Below are 25406 nucleotides of genomic sequence, written 5' to 3'. Positions count from 1 at the left end.
TAACCTCAAGTACTTCAGTAGGAGGAAGGGCTGTGATATTTTGCACATTTTTACACAGCATTTTGCATTACTATATACAAAGGTATGGTTCCGGTTTCTGTCGACACTTGGTTTATTTGGATCAACAACTCTTTATAATTAATACATGTGTTGTAATATGTGTTTAATTTTTGTTTCATTATTTGTCTGCAGTATCAGATTGTGTTGTTTGCTTTGTATTTTCTTATATATAGGTTTGTTGTATCGATTGTGGTTTGTTTTAACATAATACAATTGCTTGTCGACAGAAAATGGAGCACATTTGTGCAGCGGACAGCCATACATGTGGCCCCTCCACCATGCTGCCAAGAAGCCTTTACATGTACTCCCAACTGCTGGGCTTCGACGGTTGCCACAGTGCTTCAGGTTCCTTTGGTCATTCTTGTAGAACCTGCACGTAGATATGCCCAACAACTTTGTCTTAGTTCAGGCAATACTTTTACATTGAATCATCTAAAAGGCAAATGTTTCCCCGACTCGGTGGCAATGAGGGTGACTCTGGCAAGCGTATTGTCTGCCAGTCAAATTCTCACGTTCGCTCAGGCTGCGGTTCCTATTTGCACTGCCTCGTATACTCTTAAAGTCAGCAAAGGAGAGTCAGGCCCTCCAAACCAGTCTCCCAACATATTTTTTAGATATTATTCTTCAAGATCTCATTCAGTTTTTGTTACCACCCCTTTTGGGTGATAGCGACAATACAGCTTCTGTTGACTATTTAAAACTTTACAAAGCTTTAATTACTTTCCCACTGAAGTGTGTTCTGCGATCACTATCAGTACTCACTGGCACTCTGAAACGCAGAAATACATCTTTTGTTACAAATGTTACTACTGCGTGTATGTCTGCCCAGCGTGTGGGGTATGTACCTACCCAATTTCAAAACATATCAACCATCACAAGGACATACTCCCGTACTGCCATCTTGGGTATCTGTATGAAATTGCACTGCTGTCTAGCAAAGGGAAGAAGCGGCCAGGACCCCAGGCTAACAGTTGTGCCCTTGCTCACATAATGATGTTGGCACACTAGACATTGCTTAGATAATTGTTCTGCCATTGGTCAAAAACCTGTAGCACATGATTCTCTCCGCACTTGAGCCCCATCCACCATTTGTCGACCAGTGCAACTCGATGCTGTGCAAAATACAATATTGGAACATTGGGGTACTACTAAATCACCATTCTTTGAGCACCATATCTTGTCTATATGAAGTGTGCACCCGGCCTCCCTCCCAGCAGTCTTTTAAACATCTGAAGCTCTTCCCTTAATTTCAGCAAGTATATCAGTGATAGAATAGGAAGGTGTCTAGACTGCACGCTCCTGTTAGTGCAATACGTTGAGCAATTTGAGCAGAAACGACTTCTGTAATGTGTGCACTTTCAATCACTTCATGCTCAGTACCTAATGTATACCTATTGTCCAGCTTCCCTTTTTCATTTCTCAAACAGGAGATTTTGCAATGGCATTTCAAATACATCTTTGCATGGCTTTGTGCGAGCAGCAGTTACCAGAGTGCAATCACGGGCCTTGCCATTTGCTGAGCACAGCAACAGCAGCGTGGGATAATGTACTGGACATTATTTTAATGTTACATTAGCAGAATTCAACAGAATTCACTCATATTTTCGTGATGTAAAGCTATCTTATGTTTTTGTTTTCAACAATAACACAGTAACTGCATGGGGCACTGCTGCAATGAGGAGCCACCCCAACACCACATTTTTTGAGGATTGCAAAACTAATGCAGTAGCTGCGACCCATCAAAAGCAAGGTAGCAGTCTGCGTGCATCTGGAGGCCATTGGTTGTTGCTTTTCACCGACCTTGTTTTTCTGTCAGTACCACTTGGTCGCAACCCCCTTCTCATGAGAATACAACACAATGGGCCTCATTCCAAGTCTGGCGGTAACCTGCCAGTGCTACGGGCGGGTTGCCGCTGGGCTTCTTAATGTGGTTTCCGCCACCTGAGATCCTGGTCCCACTGGGACATTACAAGTCCTGGTGGCGTGGGATACCAGGCGGAGGGAAATGTGTTTCCCCATTCCCGTGGAGTCCCATAGGACTTGACGGGAATGGGGACTAGGAAGCACCAACCGAAACCGGCAATCTTCAAAAAAGTGGCCCTTCAGTGTTTCAGCTCCTCGCATCTACTGCAAATAGCACCACTGCAGTTCCTGGCTGTTGAGATGGGCTTTCCTTGCATCTGGGGCCCTGCACTCTGTTGAGGGGGCTCAGGCTTGGTCGGTCCTGCTTCCTGGGAGTCCAGAGGATCTTCCTGTAGCTCTTGGCCAGCTTAAAAGCAATGCATACGATCTGGTGTTCCTCTCCCTGGCTATTCGGGTCCAGCAGCAACTGCAGTGGAATTTCAACCAGCTCCGAGAGGATGTCCGGGTGGTTTACTTTGGAGTTGAATGGTCCCAACAACTCAAAGGGAGAAGTCGTCCTTACAGGGGCTTCTCTGTCGATACAAATTTGGAGTTTCAGCACAGCAGCAGGGCTTCACAGGGCAAACCAAAGGTCCAGCAGTTGCACCAGGCGTCCTCTTCAAGTTCTTCTTTGGATTCATTCGTCCAGTGGTTGACTCTGCCTTCCAAGCCAAAAAGCTTGCATGACAGCCAGTTGGCCAATCACCTAAGAGTGCATTCCTGTCTCCTAGGAGACTAAGCACAGGTAGTTTCGGGCACCTCCCTCACTTCCTGCACCCTCCAGACACCCTGCAGCCAGAGGCAGGCTTCACTTCTGAATCCCGCCAAAGGCAAAATGAACAAAGGCACCCAAACTGGTTTGGCGCGCAGAGTAAATCTGAGAAGGACCTTTCCACAAAGAAATGGCGAAAAAAGAAGACCAGGGCCATTTGACAAAAATGGCACCAAAGGGTGCTTTACCGTAACTGCGAACGCAGCCCACGGTAAAAACACACAATGGTAGTAAAAAGTAAACCACTGCCACCAGCCATTCATTGAGGAAGGGTAACATAACATTTTACATGAGAAGCTAGACAAAGGGGATACTAAGTAACCCCCCCAGCACCCTATTGTAAGACAATGTGTGCTGGGTCTAGAAAGTTACAATTTCACTTTACTGCTCTGGGAAACGGTAATTTATCCCAGAGAAGGCATTCAAACCTTTGGGAAATGTGGAAGACTTCGTTGTGCCACTGCACTGAAGGTGCTTTGTGACACAATGTAAAAGATGATGCCTATGGAGTTTGTCAAAAGAAACACAGATATTAAAATCACATAAAAAATACATGAGAGAGTGGGAAAAAAGGATCTCACTCTCTCCAGGCTAAACAAATCAAATCCTCAAAATCCAGAAAAGTTGCTGGGGGTCTCTAAGGTAGAGGGAATTAGCACATTTCTGAGAATTCTCCCTAACAGCCACGACCAAGGTGAACTTTCTCTCTTGGTAATGTGGGATTTGTCCGTGGCCTTCGATCCAGTGAAACATCACATCCTCCTTGAGCAGTTGCAAGAGGTAGGAAAAGACTTTGATCAAGCTATAGGCTGGTTTAGGTTGTTTTTGACTGACTGTCAACAACAGGTGAGATTAGGTGAATTCATCTCAGACTTGGTCAGGCTGAAATGTGGAGTCCTGCAGGGATCATCCCTCTAACCTTTGTTGCTTAACTTGTATATTTGACCTCTTTTGGAGATCTTAAGATGCCATGGGTGGAATTTTCATTCCTATGCAGATGATACCCCGAGATCTTCATTAGAATTGTTAACTTTGTGGAAGCATTTAGTAGATTGGGGCAGTGTCTGGATGAAGTAAGCGGATAGATGTCCAAAAACCAATTACAACTTAATGCAGATAAGACTGAACTTATTTTGTTTGGACCAAGACATCTGTTGACCGCAGCCAAGAAACTGCCAATTCCAACCCTTATGGGAAATAGTTTAAATCTTGTATCCAGGGTAAAAAACTTGGGCTGTGTTTTGCAAGATGATCATGGCACTGAAGGTCAGGTGGGAGCAAAGGTTCAGGCAGTGCTTTTTGTTCTGAGACTCCTACGTCCGGCACTTCCCTATATTCCTATAGAAGATCATGCATCTGTGGTTGGTGCTTTGACCAGCACCCATTTGAACTACTGTAATAGTCAGTTGCTAGGAATTCCATCTAAAAAGAATCCAAACACTCCAAAAAGCACATAATGCGGCAGTCAGGATGATCTTTAAGTTGGGCAGAACTGCTCATGTGTCCACATTCCACCGCAACTTGCATTGGTTGTTGATAGAGGTAGCTTGCCTTAAGGTAGCTTGCCTTATTTTTAAATGTGTAAATGGCATTTCCCCTCAATATTTGAGGACTTGATTCATTCATGCCAGCCTGCCAGACAGTTGTGCTCTAGTGACTGTCATCTTCTATCTATACCCCAATCAGTGTACAAATCACAGGGAGATAGAAGATTCTCTGTGTTTGGTCCAAAACTGTGGAATTCTTTACCACTAGAACTGAGGACCCTTAGATCACTCTACCAATTCCATACGGCAATGAACCCATTTTTGTTTAAATAGGGTTCTTTTATTGGTGCCCCTGTATATGGGTCTGGGTGTGCTCTGTACGAATCATGTTTCCATCAGCACCACTATAAGGTTTGGTTTGGTCCATTCTGTGTGCGCTATACATTCCCAATACAAATACAATACACTGCCCTCACCTCCGACACCACCCCATGCAGCCCCCTCAAGTCCAGACACAACCCACCAGCCCCCTTCACCTCTGACACCACCCCAGGCAGCCCCCTTCACCTACGACACCACACCAGGCAGCCCCCTTCACTTCTGACACTACCCCAGGCAGCCCCCTGACAGTACACTCCCCTCCCCTCACTATCCTCACCTCTGACACCACCCCAGGCAGCCCCATCAAGTCCAGACACTCACCTCTGACACCACTCCAGGCAGCCCCCTTCCCTCCAACACTACCCCAGGCAGCCCTCCAGTAGTACACTTCCCTCCCCACACTGCCCTCACCTTCGACACTATCCCAGGCAGCCCCATGATAGTACACTCCCCTCCCTCACAGTCCCTTCACCTCTGACACCACCCCAGGCACCCTACTCAAGTCCAGACACCACCCACCAGCCTGCTTCACCTCTGGCACCATCCCAGGCAGCCCCCTCAAGTGCAGAGACCACCCACCAGCCCCTTGCACCTCCGACAACAGTCCAGGAAGACCCCTTCACCTCCAACACCACCCCAGGCAGCCCCCATTCACCTCCGACACTAACCCAGGCAGCCCCCCAATAATACACTCCCTGCCCACACTGCCCTCACCTCCGACACCACCCCAAGCCGCCCTGATAGTACACTCCCTGCCCACCAGCCCACTTCACCGCTGAAACCACCCCAGTCAGCCCCCCAATAGTACACTCCCCTCCCCACACTCCCCTCACCTCCAACACCACCCCAGGCAACCCCCTTCACCTACAAAACCACCCTAGGCTGCCCCCTCAAATCCAGACACCAGCCCCCTTCACTTCCAACACCACCCCAGGCAGCCCCTGATAGTACACTCCCCTCCCCACACTGCCTTCACCTCCGACACTACTCCAGGCAGCCCCCGATTGTACAGCCCCCGATTGTACACTCTCCTCTCCACACTGCCCTCACCTCAGATCCCACCCCAGACAGCCAAATTCCCCTCTGACACTACTCCAGGCAGCCCCCGCCGGTAGTACACTCCGCTCCCCACACTGCCTTCATATCCACCAGCACCCCAGGCAGCACCTTTCAACTCTGACAACACTCCAGCCAGCCCCCTCAAGTCCACATACCACCCACCAGCCCCTTTCACCTCCGACACCAGCCCAGGCAGCCCCCCCAATAATACTCTACCCTCCGCACACTGCCCTCACCTCCGACACCAACCCAGACAGCCCCCTTCACCTACAACACCACCCCAGGCAGTCCCCTTCACCTCCGACACCACCCCAGGCAGCCCCCTCATGTCCAGACACCACCCACTAGCCCCCTTCACCTCTGACACTATCCCAGGCAGACCCCGATAGTACACTCCCCTCCCCATACCGCCCTCACCTCCAACACCACCCCAGGCAGCTCTATTTACCTCCAACACCACCACAGACAGCACCCTCAAGTCCAGACATCGCCCATCAGCCTCTTTCACCTCCGACACTACCTCAGGCAGCCCCCCTGATAGTACATTCCCCTCCCTGCACTGCCCTCACCTCCGACATCACCCCAGGCAGCCGCCTCTAGTCCAGACACCACCCCCCTTCACCTCCAACACCACCCCAGGCAGCCCCTGAAAGTACACTCCGCTCCCCACACGACCCACACCTCTGACACCACCCCAGGCACCCCCCTTCACCTCTGACACCACCCCAGGCAGCCCCTGATAGTACATTCCCCTCTTCACACTAACCTCACCTCTGACACCACCCCAGGCAGCACTTCACCTCCGACACCACCCCACGCAGCCCCCTTCTCCTCTGACACTACCCCAGGCAGCCACTTGGTAATATACCCCACTGCCCAACTGCACTCACCTCTGACACTACCTCAGGCAGCCCCATGACAGTACAGTCCCCTCCCACACTGCCCTCACCTCTGACACCACCCCAGGCAGCCCCCTTCAACTCTGACACCACCCCAGGCAGCTCCCTGCAGTCCAGACACCACCCACAGGTCCCCTTCACATCTGACACTACCCCAGGCAGCCCCCTCAAGTGCAGACACTGCCCAGCAGCCACCTAGAGCCTTGACACCACCCTAGGCAGCCCCGTTCACCTCTGACACCACCCCAGGCAGCCCCCAATAGTACACTCTCCTTCCCCCACTGCCCTCACCTCCGACACCACCCCAGGCAGCCCCCTCAAGTCCAGACACCACCTAACAGCCCACTTCACCTCCAACACCACTCCAGTCAGCCCTCCTTACCTCCAACACCACCCAAGGCAGCCCCCTTCATCTCTGACACCACCCCAGGCAGCCCCCTTCCCTCCAATACTACCCCAGGCAGCCCTCCATAGTACACTTCCCTCCCCACACTGTCCTCACCTTCGACACTATCCCAGGCAGCCCCATGATAGTACACTCCCCTCCCCCACAGTCCCTTCATCTCTGACACCACCACAGGCACCCCACTCAAGTCCAGACACCACCCACCAACCCCCTTCACCTCTGACACCATCCCAGGCAGCCCCCTCAAGTGCAGAGACCACCCACCAGCCCCCTGCACCTCAGACAACACTCCAGGAAGACGCCATCACCTCCAACACCACCCCAGGCAGCCCCCATTCACCTCCGACACTAACCCAGGCAACCCACCAATAATACACTCCCTGCCCACACTGCCCTCACCTCCGACACCACCCCAGGCAACCCTGATAGTACACTCCCTGCCCACCAGCCCCCTTCACCACTGAAACCACCCCAGCCAGCCCCCCAATATTACACTCACCTCCCCACACTGCCCTCACCTCCAACACCACCCCAGGCAACCCCCTTCCCCTACAAAACCACCCTAGGCTGCCCCCTCAAATCCAGACACCAGCCCCTTTAACTTCCACAACACCACCACAGGCAGCCCCCGATAGTGCAGCCCCCGATTGTACACTCCCCTCTCCACACTGCCCTCACCTCAGATCCCACCCCAGACAGCCAAATTCACCTCTGACACTACCCCAGGCAGCCCCCCGGTAGTACACTCCGCTCCCCACACTGCCTTCATCTCCACCAGCACCCCAGGCAGCACCTTTCAACTCTGACAACACTTCAGCCAGCCCGATCAAGTCCACATACCACCCACCAGTCCCCTTCACCTCCAACACCAGCCCAGGCAGCCCCCCCAATAATACTCTACCCTCCGCACACTGCCCTCACCTCCGACACCAACCCAGGCAGCCCCCTTCACCTACAACACCACCCCAGGCAGTCCCCTTCACCTCCGACACCACCCCAGGCAGCCCCCTCATGTCCAGACACCACCCACCAGCCCCCTTCACCTCTGATACTATCCCAGGCAGACCCCGATAGTACACTCCCCTCCCCATACCGCCCTCACCTCCAACACCACCCCAGGCAGCTCTATTTACCTCCAACACCACCACAGACAGCACCCTCAAGTCCAGACATCGCCCATCAGCCTCTTTCACCTCCGACACTACCTCAGGCAGCCCCCCTGATAGTACATTCCCCTCCCTGCACTGCCCTCACCTCTGACATCACCCCAGGCAGCCGCCTCTAGTCCAGACACCACCCCCCTTCACCTCCAACACCACCCCAGGCAGCCCCTGAAAGTACACTCCGCTCCCCACACGACCCACACCTCTGACACCACCCCAGGCAGCCCCCTTCACCTCTGACACCACCCCAGGCAGCCCCTGATAGTACATTCCTCTCTTCACACTGCCCTCACCTCCAACACCACCCCAGGCAGCCGCCTCTAGTCCAGACACCACCCCCCTTCACCTCCAACACCACCCCAGGCAGCCCCTGAAAGTACACTCCGCTCCCCACATGACCCACACCTCTGACACCACCCCAGGCAGCCCCCTTCACCTCTGACACCACCCCAGGCAGCCCCTGATAGTACATTCCCCTCTTCACACTACCCTCACCTCTGACACCACCCCAGGCAGCACTTCACCTCCGACACCACCCCACGCAGCCCCCTTCTCCTCTGACACTACTCCAGGCAGCCACTTGGTAATATACCCCCCTGCCCAAACTGCACTCACCTCTGACACTACCTCAGGCAGCCCCATGACAGTACACTCCCCTCCCACACTGCCCTCACCTCTGACACCACCCCAGGCAGCCCCCTTCAACTCTGACACCACCCCAGGCAGCTCCCTGCAGTCCAGACACCACCCACAGGTCCCCTTCACATCTGACACTACCCCAGGCAGCCCCCTCAAGTGCAGACACTGCCCACCAGCCACCTAGAGCCTTGACACCACCCCAGGCAGCCCCTTTCACCTCTGACACCACCCCAGGCAGCCCCCTCAAGTCCAGACACCACCTAACAGCCCACTTCACCTCCAACACCACTCAAGTCAGCCCTCTTTACCTCCAACACCACCCAAGGGAGCCCCCTTCATCTCTGACACCACCCCAGGCAGCCCCCTTCCCTCCAATACTACCCCAGGCAGCCCTCCAGTAGTACACTTCCCTCCCCACACTGTCCTCACCTTCGACACTATCCCAGGCAGCCCCATGATAGTACACTCCCCTCCCCCACAGTCCCTTCATCTCTGACACCACCACAGGCACCCCACTCAAGTCCAGACACCACCCACCAACCCCCTTCACCTCTGACACCATCCCAGGCAGCCTCCTCAAGTGCAGAGACCACCCACCAGCCCCCTGCACCTCAGACAACACTCCAGGAAGACGCCATCACCTCCAACACCACCCCAGGCAGCCCCCATTCACCTCCGACACTAACCCAGGCAGCCCACCAATAATACACTCCCTGCCCACACTGCCCTCACCTCCGACACCACTCCAGGCAACCCTGATAGTACACTCCCTGCCCACCAGCCCCCTTCACCGCTGAAACCACCCCAGTCAGCCCCCCAATATTACACTCACCTCCCCACACTGCCCTCACCTCCAACACCACCCCAGGCAACCCCCTTCCCCTACAAAACCACCCTAGGCTGCCCCCTCAAATCCAGACACCAGCCCCTTTAACTTCCACAACACCACCACAGGCAGCCCCCGATAGTGCAGCCCCCGATTGTACACTCCCCTCTCCACACTGCCCTCACCTCAGATCCCACCCCAGACAGCCAAATTCACCTCTGACACTACCCCAGGCAGCCCCCCGGTAGTACACTCCGCTCCGCACACTGCCTTCATCTCCACCAGCACCCCAGGCAGCACCTTTCAACTCTGACAACACTTCAGCCAGCCCGATCAAGTCCACATACCACCCACCAGTCCCCTTCACCTCCAACACCAGCCCAGGCAGCCCCCCCAATAATACTCTACCCTCCGCACACTGCCCTCACCTCCGACACCAACCCAGGCAGCCCCCTTCACCTACAACACCACCCCAGGCAGTCCCCTTCACCTCCGACACCACCCCAGGCAGCCCCCTCATGTCCAGACACCACCCACCAGCCCCCTTCACCTCTGACACTATCCCAGGCAGACCCCGATAGTACACTCCCCTCCCCATACCGCCCTCACCTCCAACACCACCCCAGGCAGCTCTATTTACCTCCAACACCACCACAGACAGCACCCTCAAGTCCAGACATCGCCCATCAGCCTCTTTCACCTCCGACACTACCTCAGGCAGCCCCCCTGATAGTACATTCCCCTCCCTGCACTGCCCTCACCTCTGACATCACCCCAGGCAGCCGCCTCTAGTCCAGACACCACCCCCCTTCACCTCCAACACCACCCCAGGCAGCCCCTGAAAGTACACTCCGCTCCCCACACGACCCACACCTCTGACACCACCCCAGGCAGCCCCCTTCACCTCTGACACCACCCCAGGCAGCCCCTGATAGTACATTCCCCTCTTCACACTGCCCTCACCTCCAACACCACCCCAGGCAGCCGCCTCTAGTCCAGACACCACCCCCCTTCACCTCCAACACCACCCCAGGCAGCCCCTGAAAGTACTGAGAAAGACTTTTTCAACCTTAGAAACAGTGTTAGCGCTCTGATGGAGAAGTGTAGCTAAATTGAATATGAAAAAAAGTAGAGATGCTGCAAATGGAGGGATGCCACAGAGGTTGACCTGGGCTTGGACAAAACTAAAACGAAGAGAAGCCCTCCTCTAGCGCTTCTCCAAAATTAAATGTTATAATATAGAGACTTTCTCGTTTTTAGGTTCCATTTGTCATTTTTATTCAGAATTCTATTGTGCTGTAAACAAATAGGGATTCCTTTTTACATCTTGAACATAACATATAACATAACATATAAGTTGATGGGAAGACAAAAGAATGCAAAATTTAAATTGGTTTAAAGTTTTTCGTTGAGTTCACTAAGTTGCTGTGTCCCACGTTGTCACTTGAAAGTTGCGAAGCCTTAGTATAATTCACTCGACATTTGGGTTGATGGAGAGACAAAAGAATTCAAAATTTAGATTGGTTCTAAGTTTTTAGTTGAATTCACTAAGTTGCTGTATCCCACGTTGTCACTAGAAAATTACGAAGCCCTAGTTTAATTCACTAGGCAGTATTGGCCTCAATTTGAATTGGTTCAAAGTTTAGTCAATGTTGTCTTCACGTTGTTGCTCGAAAATTGCGAAGCCCTAGTTTAATTCACTAGGTAATATTATCCTCATTCACTAGGTAATATTATCCTCAACACGTGTTTCTCCGCCACATGGTTTATGGCGGTTCTTCAGGAGGAATTTGTAGGTAGATAGGCAAATGGAAAGATAACTAAATATCAAATCTTGTTCATGTATATGATGGTTCCTTTGATGTAGGTAATATTATTAATTCCATCCGGTTTGGTCATGTGAACGGTGTTTTCCTCGCTCTCTCGATACTGTCTGATGTGGTCAGCCCCTGAAAGTACACTCCGCTCCCCACATGACCCACACCTCTGACACCACCCCAGGCAGCCCCCTTCACCTCTGACACCACCCCAGGCAGCCCCTGATAGTACATTCCCCTCTTCACACTACCCTCACCTCTGACACCACCCCAGGCAGCACTTCACCTCCGACACCACCCCACGCAGCCCCCTTCTCCTCTGACACTACCCCAGGCAGCCACTTGGTAATATACCCCCCTGCCCAAACTGCACTCACCTCTGACACTACCTCAGGCAGCTGTCCAAAGAAAGAATAGAGTGGGCACTACGTTGTAAGTTAATTCAGTAATTTAAACTTAGTAAAGTATTTGGTCCTGTCGCCAGATTCCTCCCCGTTGCAAAGGGAGGAATGAAATAATGTTACGCTGTCGACTGGTTAAATTGCACCAGTCTGCTGGAAGGACCTTTGTGAATATCTCACTAATTTGCTTTAAGTAAATGTTCAAAATTTTCCAAGAATTCTTCAAAAATAATAATAAGTTCAATTAGTTGTAACCAAAAAATCTTTTATTTAGAAATCTGCATTTGTCTGAGGCCTTTATCAAGCATTATATTGTCCAATGCATTTCGGTCTGTGCTAGACCTTCTTCAGGGACTATTAGTGATCAAAAGATAAAGAATAAAAAATAAAGATCATGTTATCTAATATGTTAATAACAGTATACATTTTCATTTAATCTAATGCAACATTTTACATTGTACTTAAAGTTTGCTCCAAAATGTACCTGTATTAAACGATGCTTCTAATCTTAGGCCTGTTTGTATTCAATTCCTTATTGGAGAATTATCCAACTCTGCTTCACTCAAACATGCTTGTTTATATTTTGTTATATGCCCTTTGTGCAGCTTGCTTCTGTTCTTGATAATCTAAATGATAACCAATGTATACTTTAAATTTCAGCAAATATCTAGTCACAAATGGTTCTATCAACCAGAGTTTCACTTGTTCTCAAAAAGAGTCTTACCTGTAGTAAACAGATGTAGAAGCAGCCGGGCACCTTGCTCGCGTGAAAACGCGTTGCTTGTTGCTCGGGCTGCTTTTATAGTGCAGAAAATGGCGCCGGCGCGCAACGTGATGACGTCATCAACGTGATGACGTCATCGCGTGCCGGCGGCCATTTTGAAATGTAAAAAAAAAAAGAAAAAAAAAAAAAAACTTCAATTGGATGTCGACTGTTCCTTTGTGTGTACCAATGTACATATACAAACTTATGATGTGTTTAACTTCTGGGGTATTAGATCTTTTTTAGTTTCACACATAATTGGTTTCTTAGAGTATTAACTCTATATTCCTGAACAAAGTAAAACCAGCTACAATTCACATGTTCCATATTATGGTATAATTGCCACACATAAATTGTTATATTATTAGTTATTTTCTCATATGAATTATTGCTGTTGTAATTCCACATGAAGTTCTGTATATGTTGTTTCAGGTACATGTAACGCGACTATCAACACTTTAACTTACTTAATATGAACACCCAATGATACGAACCAATTATTTACTGATATGCTCCTGGTTGCTATATACTTCAACTTTGTATACATATTTTGGACATTTAATAATTAACAGCATACTCACATTCATGTGTTGGTACCTAATTTCAACGTAATTTCATTTCATTAAATTTACTTTAAAGAAAACATGCAAAGTTACATTCCTCATTGAGGCCATCCGGATGCATAGAGTTGAGTTTTTCAATCCAGTAGGTTTCCTTCTGATTTAGAAGTCTGTTAATGTCAACTCTCTGTCCTTGAGTAACTTCCAATACATCCAAAATTTGAAATTTAATTTGCGCTATTTGATGATTAGCTTCTCTAAAATGTCTTGCTACTGGAGATTTGATGTTTCCTGTACGAATATTTGAACGATGTTCGTTCCATCTTGTTTTCGCTTTACGGGCGGTTTGTCCCACGTAGTACTTGCCACATGGGCACTTGATACTGTATATAACATTCATAGTGTCACATGTTGCGAATTTCGTCAAGTAGATTTTGCGGCCTGTGTTTGGGTGGAACACAACGTCCCCTTTCTGAACCATGTTACAATTTGAGCAGTTCAAACATGGAAATGTTCCCTTTCTTGTTGTTCTTGTTTTTTGTGTTTGAATGTCACTCCTTATCAACATATCTTTAATATTCCTGCTTCTGGTGTAGGCAAACATTGGAGGAGTGGTATAGAGGTGTCCCAGTATTCTGTCCTCTGATAGAAAATGCCAATGTTTCAAAACAATTTTCTTAACTTTATTACTCTCTGTAGAATATTTAGTCACATAGATAAATGGTATTTCTTTAACTGACGTAGATTTGGTTAATACCTCTTGTCTATCCATGGTTATCACTTTGGAAATAGAATCATTGATCTCTTGTATAGGATAACCTCTTTGTAAAAATCTCTTTGCCATATCTTGTATTTGCTTACCACATTCCACTTCATCTTGCACTATTTTCTTAACCCTTAACATCTGGCTGTAAGGGAGACTTCTAAGAGTATTTTGAGGGTTAAAACTTAAACGATGCAGCAGATTATTACGATCGCTCGATTTTCGGTACAAGGTAGTGGTAAGTTTGAGATCCTGATTTGACACAGTGACATCCAGAAAGTTAACTTCTTTTTTACTATAAGTTGTTGTGAATTGTATATGTGTGTCGATTGTGTTCAGGAATCTTGTAAATTGTACGAACTGTTCTTCACTTCCTTGCCAAATTCCGAATACATCGTCGATGTATCTTCCCCAGTATTGGAGATGATGTTTCCAAATGTCATGATTCAGTATATTCTCTGTTTCGAATTTATACATAAAACTATTGGCGTAACTGGGTGCCATTGTGGCTCCCATAGAAGTTCCACTCGTCTGTAAATAGTACTGTTGTTGGTATCTAAAGTATGAATTTTGTGAAATGAAATCCAAGAGAATCATTAAAAATTCCTTAGATGCTTCTACCCCTCTAGTATTTAGTAACAACCATTCCACCGCTTCTTGTCCTTGATTATGAGGAATTGAGGTATACAAACTACGTACATCTGCGGTAAATAAAATACTGTTCTCGTTCATAGTAATGTTCGTGAGAATATTCAAAAAATGAGTGGTATCCTTAATGTACGTGTTAGTATTTTGTATTATAGGTTGCAAAAAATAATCCAAATATGTACCTAGAGGTTGTAAAATGCTGTTAGTGGCTGATACAATAGGTCTGCCTGGTGGTTTTTCTAATGTTTTATGAATTTTCGGAATAGTGTAGAAGACAGGTGTTCTCGGATTTGTAGTGGTTAGGAAACGTCGGGTCTTTTCTGTAATCCACTTGTTATTCTCCGCCAAATCGAGTATGTATTCCAAATTTTCTTGAATGTCATCGATAGGGTCCTTATCTATGGGTTGATATACTGATCTGTCCATCAGTTGTTGCATGCATTCTTGATGGTAATCTGCAGTATTTTGAATTACCATGGCTCCCCCTTTATCTGCAGGTTTAAATGTGATGTTCTTGTTCGAAAATAGTCTACGAATGGTACTTAAATCATGTTTACTAAAGTTACCATGTCGCGGTGATTTATATGAAAGTTTTTTCAAATCGGTGGTGACCATTCTTTGAAACAAATCAATTATAGGATAATTTATAGGAGGTATGAAAGTACTCTTGGGTTTAAATTCTTTGTACTCAATTTCTGGTGTTGGATACTCTATGTTTTCTTCCTCAATTGTAGCAAAAAAAGCCTTTAATCTAAGTTTTCTTGAAAATTTGAATAGTTCTACTTTCTTCTCAAATAAAGTAGAGTGATATGTTGGAACAAAGTTAAGTCCTTTTTGTAATAGGTTGTTCTCTTCTTTAGACAAGTGGTATTCTGACAAATTAATCACTAAGTTTTCCTGGGGTTCAATCGTGTATGTGGACGCTGTTGATTTCTGTCTGCGTCCCCTCCTTGTCCTCTTCCGCGTTGGCCTCTGTCTAAAAAAGTACCCCTGAAGTTAGTTCCTCTTCCTGTGGGGCGTTTATCGCCAGTACTTGTTCCTTCACCTGCGTCTTGTCGCTCTGCACCCGATGTCTCTGGTCCACTAGTATCTGGATCTGATGAACTTGACGAATTTCTTGGAACTGGTCTCTGATTGTATTTATTCATCCAAGTATACACCTCATCGTTTAAATAATCATACGTATCTCTACGATATTTTCGCAATTTCTTTGCTTCTAATTCTGTGCGATATTCTAGTAAATTAGTGTTGATCTCTTCCAAAATCTTTTCTAGATCGGTTGCACTCAATGCTGTGGTCAATTCCTCTTGTATCTCCAAAATTTCTGATGAAAGTTTATCAAGTTCTTTAGAAAGTTCTTGAACAGTCAATAATATCAAATCCAACGAGCATTTATTGAGAATTTGTTCCCATTTGTTGACAAACTCACGACTCTCCTTGCATAGGGTAGGTCTCATAGGGATCCTCAAACCTCTTGGAATTCTTTGAGCTCTATAATATTTTGTAAGAGTAACTGCGTGCAGTTTTCTGTTAATCTCTTTACGTATGAGACGTTCCAATGTTTTAATCCTAGTGTTAGGATCAATGCTTGTAGAACTTCCTCCAGTATCCCTTATAGAATCAAGAATTGCATTGGCCTCTTCGGGAGTGAAACCCAATGTTTCTGCTTTCTTATTAGTTAAACCACTTAACTCTTCATATGACATTCTTATGTAACACTTAAAACTTCAGTGTGCCTCTCACTCGTTGTGCAAACCAATTTGACAATTGTCCAAAGAAAGAATACGTGGGACAAACCGCCCGTAAAGCGAAAACAAGATGGAACGAACATCGTTCAAATATTTGTACAGGAAACATCAAATCTCCAGTAGCAAGACATTTTAGAGAAGCTAATCATCAAATAGCGCAAATTAAATTTCAAATTTTGGATGTATTGGAAGTTACTCAAGGACAGAGAGTTGACATTAACAGACTTCTAAATCAGAAGGAAACCTACTGGATTGAAAAACTCAACTCTATGCATCCGGATGGCCTCAATGAGGAATGTAACTTTGCATGTTTTCTTTAAAGTAAATTTAATGAAATGAAATTACGTTGAAATTAGGTACCAACACATGAATGTGAGTATGCTGTTAATTATTAAATGTCCAAAATATGTATACAAAGTTGAAGTATATAGCAACCAGGAGCATATCAGTAAATAATTGGTTCGTATCATTGGGTGTTCATATTAAGTAAGTTAAAGTGTTGATAGTCGCGTTACATGTACCTGAAACAACATATACAGAACTTCATGTGGAATTACAACAGCAATAATTCATATGAGAAAATAACTAATAATATAACAATTTATGTGTGGCAATTATACCATAATATGGAACATGTGAATTGTAGCTGGTTTTACTTTGTTCAGGAATATAGAGTTAATACTCTAAGAAACCAATTATGTGTGAAACTAAAAAAGATCTAATACCCCAGAAGTTAAACACATCATAAGTTTGTATATGTACATTGGTACACACAAAGGAACAGTCGACATCCAATTGAAGTTTTTTTTTTTTCTTTTTTTTTTTACATTTCAAAATGGCCGCCGGCACGCGATGACGTCATCACGTTGATGACGTCATCACGTTGCGCGCCGGCGCCATTTTCTGCACTATAAAAGCAGCCCGAGCAACAAGCAACGCGTTTTCACGCGAGCAAGGTGCCCGGCTGCTTCTACATCTGTTTACTACAGGTAAGACTCTTTTTGAGAACAAGTGAAACTCTGGTTGATAGAACCATTTGTGACTAGATATTTGCTGAAATTTAAAGTATACATTGGTTATCATTTAGATTATCAAGAACAGAAGCAAGCTGCACAAAGGGCATATAACAAAATATAAACAAGCATGTTTGAGTGAAGCAGAGTTGGATAATTCTCCAATAAGGAATTGAATACAAACAGGCCTAAGATTAGAAGCATCGTTTAATACAGGTACATTTTGGAGCAAACTTTAAGTACAATGTAAAATGTTGCATTAGATTAAATGAAAATGTATACTGTTATTAACATATTAGATAACATGATCTTTATTTTTTATTCTTTATCTTTTGATCACTAATAGTCCCTGAAGAAGGTCTAGCACAGACCGAAATGCATTGGACAATATAATGCTTGATAAAGGCCTCAGACAAATGCAGATTTCTAAATAAAAGATTTTTTGGTTACAACTAATTGAATTTATTATTATTTTTGAAGAATTCTTGGAAAATTTTGAACATTTACTTAAAGCAAATTAGTGAGATATTCACAAAGGTCCTTCCAGCAGACTGGTGCAATTTAACCAGTCGACAGCGTAACACTACCTCAGGCAGCCCCATGACAGTACACTCCCCTCCCACACTGCCCTCACCTCTGACACCACCCCAGGCAGCCCCCTTCAACTCTGACACCACCCCAGGCAGCTCCCTGCAGTCCAGACACCACCCACAGGTCCCCTTCACATCTGACACTACCCCAGGCAGCCCCCTCAAGTGCAGACACTGCCCACCAGCCACCTAGAGCCTTGACACCACCCCAGGCAGCCCCTTTCACCTCTGACACCACCCCAGGCAGCCCCCTCAAGTCCAGACACCACCTAACAGCCCACTTCACCTCCAACACCACTCAAGTCAGCCCTCTTTACCTCCAACACCACCCAAGGGAGCCCCCTTCATCTCTGACACCACCCCAGGCAGCCCCCTTCCCTCCAATACTACCCCAGGCAGCCCTCCAGTAGTACACTTCCCTCCCCACACTGTCCTCACCTTCGACACTATCCCAGGCAGCCCCATGATAGTACACTCCCCTCCCCCACAGTCCCTTCATCTCTGACACCACCACAGGCACCCCACTCAAGTCCAGACACCACCCACCAACCCCCTTCACCTCTGACACCATCCCAGGCAGCCCCCTCAAGTGCAGAGACCACCCACCAGCCTCCTGCACCTCAGACAACACTCCAGGAAGACGCCATCACCTCCAACACCACCCCAGGCAGCCCCCATTCACCTCCGACACTAACCCAGGCAGCCCGCCAATAATACACTCCCTGCCCACACTGCCCTCACCTCCGACACCACTCCAGGCAACCCTGATAGTACACTCCCTGCCCACCAGCCCCCTTCACCGCTGAAACCACCCCAGTCAGCCCCCCAATATTACACTCACCTCCCCACACTGCCCTCACCTCCAACACCACCCCAGGCAACCCCCTTCCCCTACAAAACCACCCTAGGATGCCCCCTCAAATCCAGACACCAGCCCCTTTAACTTCCACAACACCACCACAGGCAGCCCCCGATAGTGCAGCCCCCGATTGTACACTCCCCTCTCCACACTGCCCTCACCTCAGATCCCACCCCAGACAGCCAAATTCACCTCTGACACTACCCCAGGCAGCCCCCCGGTAGTACACTCCGCTCCCCACACTGCCTTCATCTCCACCAGCACCCCAGGCAGCACCTTTCAACTCTGACAACACTTCAGCCAGCCCGATCAAGTCCACATACCACCCACCAGTCCCCTTCACCTCCGACACCACCCCAGGCAGCTCCCCCGAATAATACACTCCCCTCCCCACACTGCCCTCACCTCCGACACCACCCCAGGCAGCCCCCTTCACCTACAACACCACGCCAGGCAGTCCCCTTCACCTCCGACACCACCCCAGCCAGCCCCCTCATGTCCAGACACCACCCACCAGCCCCCTTCACCTCTGACACTATCCCAGGCAGACCCTGATAGTACACTCCCCTCCCCATACCGCTCTCACCTCTGACACCACCCCAGGCAACCCTATTTACCTCCAACACCACCACAGGCAGCACCCTCAAGTCCAGACACCACCCATCAGCCCCTTTCACCTCCGACACTACCCCAGGCAGCCCCCCTGATAGTACATTCCCCTCCCCGCACTGCCCTCACCTCCAACAGCACCCCAGGCAGCCGCCTCTAGTCCAGACACCCCCCCCCCCCTTCACCTCCAACACCACCCCAGGCAGCCCCTGAAAGTACACTCCCCTCCCCACACGGCCCACACCTCTGACACTACCCCAGGCAGCCCCCTTCACCTCTGACACCACCCCAGGCAGTCACCTCCACCTCTGACACTACTCCAGGCAGCCCCCGATAGTATATTCTCCTCTTCACACTACCCTCACCTCTGACACCACCCCAGGCAGCACTTCACCTCTGACACACCCCACGCAGCCCCCTTCTCCTCTGACACTACTCCAGGCAGCCCCCTGGTAATATACTCCCCTGCCCAAACTGCACTCACCTCCGACACTACCCCAGGCAGCCCCATGACAGTACACTCCCCTCCCCACACTGCCCTCACCTCTGAAACCACCCCAGGCAGCCCCCTTCACATCTGACACTACCCCAGGCAGCCCCCTCAAGGCAAGACACTGCCCACCAACCCCCTAGAGCCCTGACACCACCCCAGGCAGCCCCCTTCACCTCAGACACCACCCCAGGCAGCCCCCAATAGTACACTCCCCTTCCCCACTGCCCTCACCTCCGACACCACCCCAGGCAGCCCCCTCAAGTCCAGACACCACCTAACAGCCCGCTTCACCTGCAACGCCACCCCAGTCAGCCCTCTTCACCTCCAACACCACCCAAGGCAGCCCCCTTCATCTCTGACACCACCCCAGGCAGACCCCTTCACCTGCAACACTACCCCAGGCTCACCCCCAATAGTACACTCCCTTCCCCACACTGCCCTCACCTCTGACACCATCCCAGGCAGCCCCCCGTAGGTCCAGACAGCACCCATCAGCCCCCTTAACCTCCCACACCACCCCAGGATGTCCCCTCAAGTCCGGACACCACCCACCAGTCCCCTTCACCTGCGACACTACCCCAGACAGCCCCCCGATAATACACTCCCCTTCCCACACAACCCTCACCTCTGACACCAACCGAGGCAGCTCACTTCATCTCCAACACCACCTTAGGCAGCTCCCTCAAGCCCAGACACCACCCATCAGCCCCCTTTACCTCTGACACTACCCCAGGCATCCCCCCTGACAGTCTCCCATGCATGCAGTTCAATGTATTGCTGCAACTCACCTGAACCTCTGTGGTCTGCCTCCACCATGAAGCACACCACCAACATGTCCACCTCCAACACGATCAACGGGAAGCACTGAAGATCAATCCTGGACTGGAGCATCCACTGTCACTCGCTGGCAAACTGGAATCTGCAGCACCCCAGCCAGACAGCACTATATTGCATCAACAACACTGTGGCCACCCCTTCAACATGCGACAAGTGAATGTAACGCAAAGTGACATGTGCCTGATGGCCATGGGTCATTGCAAAGGCATAAAAGCACACCAACAGAATGGGCCTCATTACACAGTATGCGGTAACGGATTACCGGCACTGATAAGGGCACCAGTTCCGGTAATCCCTTACCGCCCTACTACGAGGTCCCTTAGCGGGTCCCTTCCTTAATGCCTGGTTTTACCAGGCGTTAAGAAAGGGATCCGTTGAGGGACTTCACAGCTAATAACAGGCCCGCTAATAGCGGGCCCATTATGGGGGCTCAAATGGGAATGGGGAATGGTTCCCGGAATGGGGACTTACCGGTCCTGCCAAGGTCGGAATGACCTAGTAAGTCCCCATTCCGGGAACACGGACCCGGAATGTGGTAAGGGGGTAGCCATGGCGCTAATAGTACCGTGGCTACCGCCTACCATGTAATGAGCCCCAATGTGTGCCAAGGACAGAAGTAAACCTATTTATACATTAGCCAGATGCATAAATAATGACCAGGCGCATCACAGCCTGATCACAAGTGACCTGGGTAGAAGTGGTGGCAACGTCCCTTTTAGGGACCACAACATGACAGGCCCATGGGTGATGGGTGGGCAGTCGGATAGTGCATGATTCACTGAGACAGAAAATGTGTGCTGCCATACAGGAAGAGCAAACATGGCTCGCAAATGCATTCCAGTTGCAGAGGTGGAGCAAGACATTAGAGAAGTCAGTGCATACATGACATGAGTTTGACACAGCAATCACAAACAAATGTGCAAGTAACGTGACCAGGGCACCCCTCCTCAGTGAGCCCACCTCCCTCAACCCCGACCACACTGATGCCAAACACATTGATGCTGCACATGTAAATGCAAATGAAAACATACAGTGCAGACCTAGTCATCTGATGGATACACCCCCACATGTCAGGCACTTGTGCATCCTTCCAGCTGCAACCATTACAGCAAAAACAACACACACACAGCCACAACACAAGACACATGACTTGGAATGGAGAGATGCATGGGCTGAAAAGTGAACTGTCAAAGTTGCAGACACACAATGAACTGCATGAATCATGGAATGGAACAAAATGAAAGATGTATTAAATCAACCTATGTATAAGAAAAACGGCGAATGAATGACCAAGCAGTCCAGGGGTAAAGATGAAATTACAAAACAACCCTACGCCTAAATAACTATACACATGAAAAACAGGGAAGGAGAGTCTTCAAAGTCTGTGGCAAATAACAAATAAAAAAAACTACACCTAAATAACTATATACAAAGGCAGTGGGCTAGTCCTCCTCTCCAATCTCACTCAACCTGTCTACCATCGCTGAGTCGCACAGCACATCCTCCTCCATCAAGTGGGTCTCCGTTGCCGCTGCCTCTATGCCACCTGCTGCTGTTCATAGCTCCTGAACACGGAAGACATTGAATACATCAATCGCACTTGATCCTCTTGCCTCAAACTTTACACCTGCCTCCTTGTTGTGGTCTGCCTTGCTATATAATGCCTCTTCCTCATTGCCATCTGCTGTCTCTGTGCACAGTGCACGCTCCCTTGGTACGCCCTCTGGCCTGATGATGATCATCGGGGGCGTACGGCACCTGCACTGCTCCATGGTGCCTCCTGTCCCTCCATTGACTATGCCCCTGTCGGTACCTGGGTAGGCACAGTGACCACCTCTGCTGCCATATATGTGACTCCCACCTGGGGGTGAGATGTAAACTCCACTAGACAGAGCGATGTGGGTGGGACTAGTGCATAAAGGACCCTGTTGGTATCTTGTGCAGAAGGCACCCCGGAGGACGACAAAGGAGGAAGCCAAGGAGGTGGTTGCAGCAGTGAACAGGCCACAGAGCCCAGCAGAGAACAGGCCTGCTGGAAGCAAGGCCACAGGGAAGTACAGCTCATTGTGATGATGGGAAGGCAGACTATGAGTAGCTTGCCCATCATCACAAATGACTGCATTCTGCCTCATAGGCCTGACCAGCAGGGGCAGCACCTGATCCTGGATGGAAACATCAGCCGGCAACGGGATGCTGGTCTGGGTGGAGATATCCCGGCAAGAGCACAGCCCTGCATTCAATGGCCCATGGACATGATTTTGCACAGGCACCTCCATGGTCGCCGCAAAGCCTCATGCCCCTGGGACAGGATTGCAGCACGCACTCCCACCTTGACACCCCCACCTGACCACATGGGCTGGGCTGCAACGGCCATCTCCTCCGCCTCCCCCTCCATCAACCCGGATGACTCCAGGGTGTCTCCCACCATGAATGGCCCCTGTGATGCATCACCTAGTCCCAAAGCTGCTGAGGAGTTCCCTGACACCTCCACCTCCTTGGACTTATCCCCAGCCACCATGCCCAATGGTGAAGGGGCTAACTCAGCCACATCGCTCCCCAATGATGATCTATCATAGTGGAGTGGCTGGAGCTTGCGCTTATATCTGGTGGAGTGATCCCCACTTCCATGCTCCACAGCACTGCTTCAGCCCTCTGCAGCAACTGTGGAAAAGGAGACACAAAACAGCAACATCACTGTACTGCAAGTAAGCCAGTGTGGCATCAGCAACATTTGCAGGAACATGATATGTTCATGGAACAATCAGCAACATCCACAGCCACACACATGGACATGCAATCCAAATCCAAAGAGACACAAAAACCCAGGCACGATGAGAAAATCTTCCATGACACATCCACATGTAAATGTAGCACAATGTGGCCAGTGCACAAACACATACCAAGATGAATCACATGGCCCTAGGTGAAGTTCAATGTGACCCAACTGCAACCTGATGCACATCCATGGGAGACATGCCACATGGACACAGGGGTGGGCAGGAAGCAAACTGGTATGACGTACACATGCGTTAAAACATGTGACTACAGATGTGGTGGCCCAACGCCATTGACACATTGTGAGCAAGACACACAGTGGAATCATGGCCACCAGTGGCCAACCATATTTGGATTGTAGCACATACTTTATTGCCATTGACTGAAGGAAAGTGTGTGCGCTCACCGTATTCATTTACAACAGCACTGCGAGTCCCTTGCACTCACTCGCAGGAGGGGGCGGAGCTTAACGGCGGTCACGTGCTGCATCATATGACTTTGTTTGAACTTTAAAAGCCTGACACAGCCACCCTTGCGGCGTTAAGCCCGACTGCGGAGTAAAGGGCACTGCATTTTATGTTTGAGGAACTGTTTTGCTGCTGTTTGGCTCTGGGTGTCCCTGGAACCTGGAGGTAATCCGGCAATTTGGTGTTTTATTAATTGCGGAGGTAATACATTCGGGCTATTGTTGTTTTTAGTTGGACATTGGGGAGGAGAGACAGACTAAGGCTGCTCCTCAAGCCATCTGATGTTCTCAAGGCAGTGCTAATATATTATCAGGCCGATTCATGGAATAATTAGCGCGGCGCAAGTGGGCAAAAACGTGCGAATCGCAGTGGAATAGCGAAAATCGCAGTGCAAGTGCGAAAATCGCACGAAAAGCAGCGCACATCGATTCATGGAAGGCCGTGCGTGAGAAAACCAGCGGATGTGCGATAAAAAAGTGTGCGGCGCACGTTGGCGCACAGGCCATCTAACAGCGTGCGCCAGGTCACAGCGAAAATCGCACAGGCCACAGCGAAATTCGCACATAGCGCGGCGCACGCAACAAAAGTAGGCGGAACACGGGCGTAACACTCGGAATGGGGAACAACTTGCCAAAACGTGGGCGTCACGGGGGAAGTACAGGGCACAAGTGCGCGGAACGCCCACACGCTCGCCTACAACACGTATTCATGGAATAGAATAGGGGAAAAAAGCGCACGCTCAAACCAGCGCACAGGCACAAACACGACCGCCACAAGAAAGCAGGCGGTAGCGTCTCTGCGGCTGTAAGAAATGTGCGCCAAAAGGTGCGCCAACAAATAGCACCTATATACTGCCATGATGAATGTCCCATACTGTGGCCCTCCAGGAAAAATGACGTGCAAAGGGGTACCCACAAACACGGACACCCGCTGACAAAAAATACGTGTGCGTGTATACCGGGGTGCGCGGGAAGTCTCACACGCGATTTCAGCAGGGTACGTGCATCACAGGCGTTCGCGTGAAGTTATTCACGCGATCGGGCCTGGGGGAGCGGGCTACGTGTATTTCAGGGTTTCGCGTGAAGTTTCTCACGCGATCGGGCCTGGGGGAGCGTGCTACGTGTATTCCAGGGGTTCGCGTGAAGTTTCACACGCGATCGGGCCTGGGGGAGCGTGCTACGTGTATTTCAGGGGTTCGCGTGAAGTTTCACATGCGATCGGGCCTGGGGGAGCGGGCTACGTGTATTACAGGGGTTCGCGTGAAGTTCCTCACGCGATCGGGCCTGGGGTAGCGGGCTACGTGTATTACAGGGGTTCGCGTGAAGTTCCTCACGCGATCGGGCCTGGGGGAGCGGGCTAGGTGTATTCCAGGGGTGCGCGGGAAGTTCAACACGCGAATAGCCTGGGCGCGTGTATTTGAGGGGTGCGCGGGAAGTTCCACACGCGAATAGCCTGGGCGCGTGTATTTC

Source organism: Ambystoma mexicanum, chromosome 11 (genome assembly GCF_040938575.1).
Source record: "Ambystoma mexicanum isolate Mex_15411 chromosome 11, UKY_AmexF1_1, whole genome shotgun sequence".
Lineage (NCBI taxonomy): Eukaryota > Metazoa > Chordata > Amphibia > Caudata > Ambystomatidae > Ambystoma > Ambystoma mexicanum.
This window is presented reverse-complemented; position numbering follows the sequence as displayed.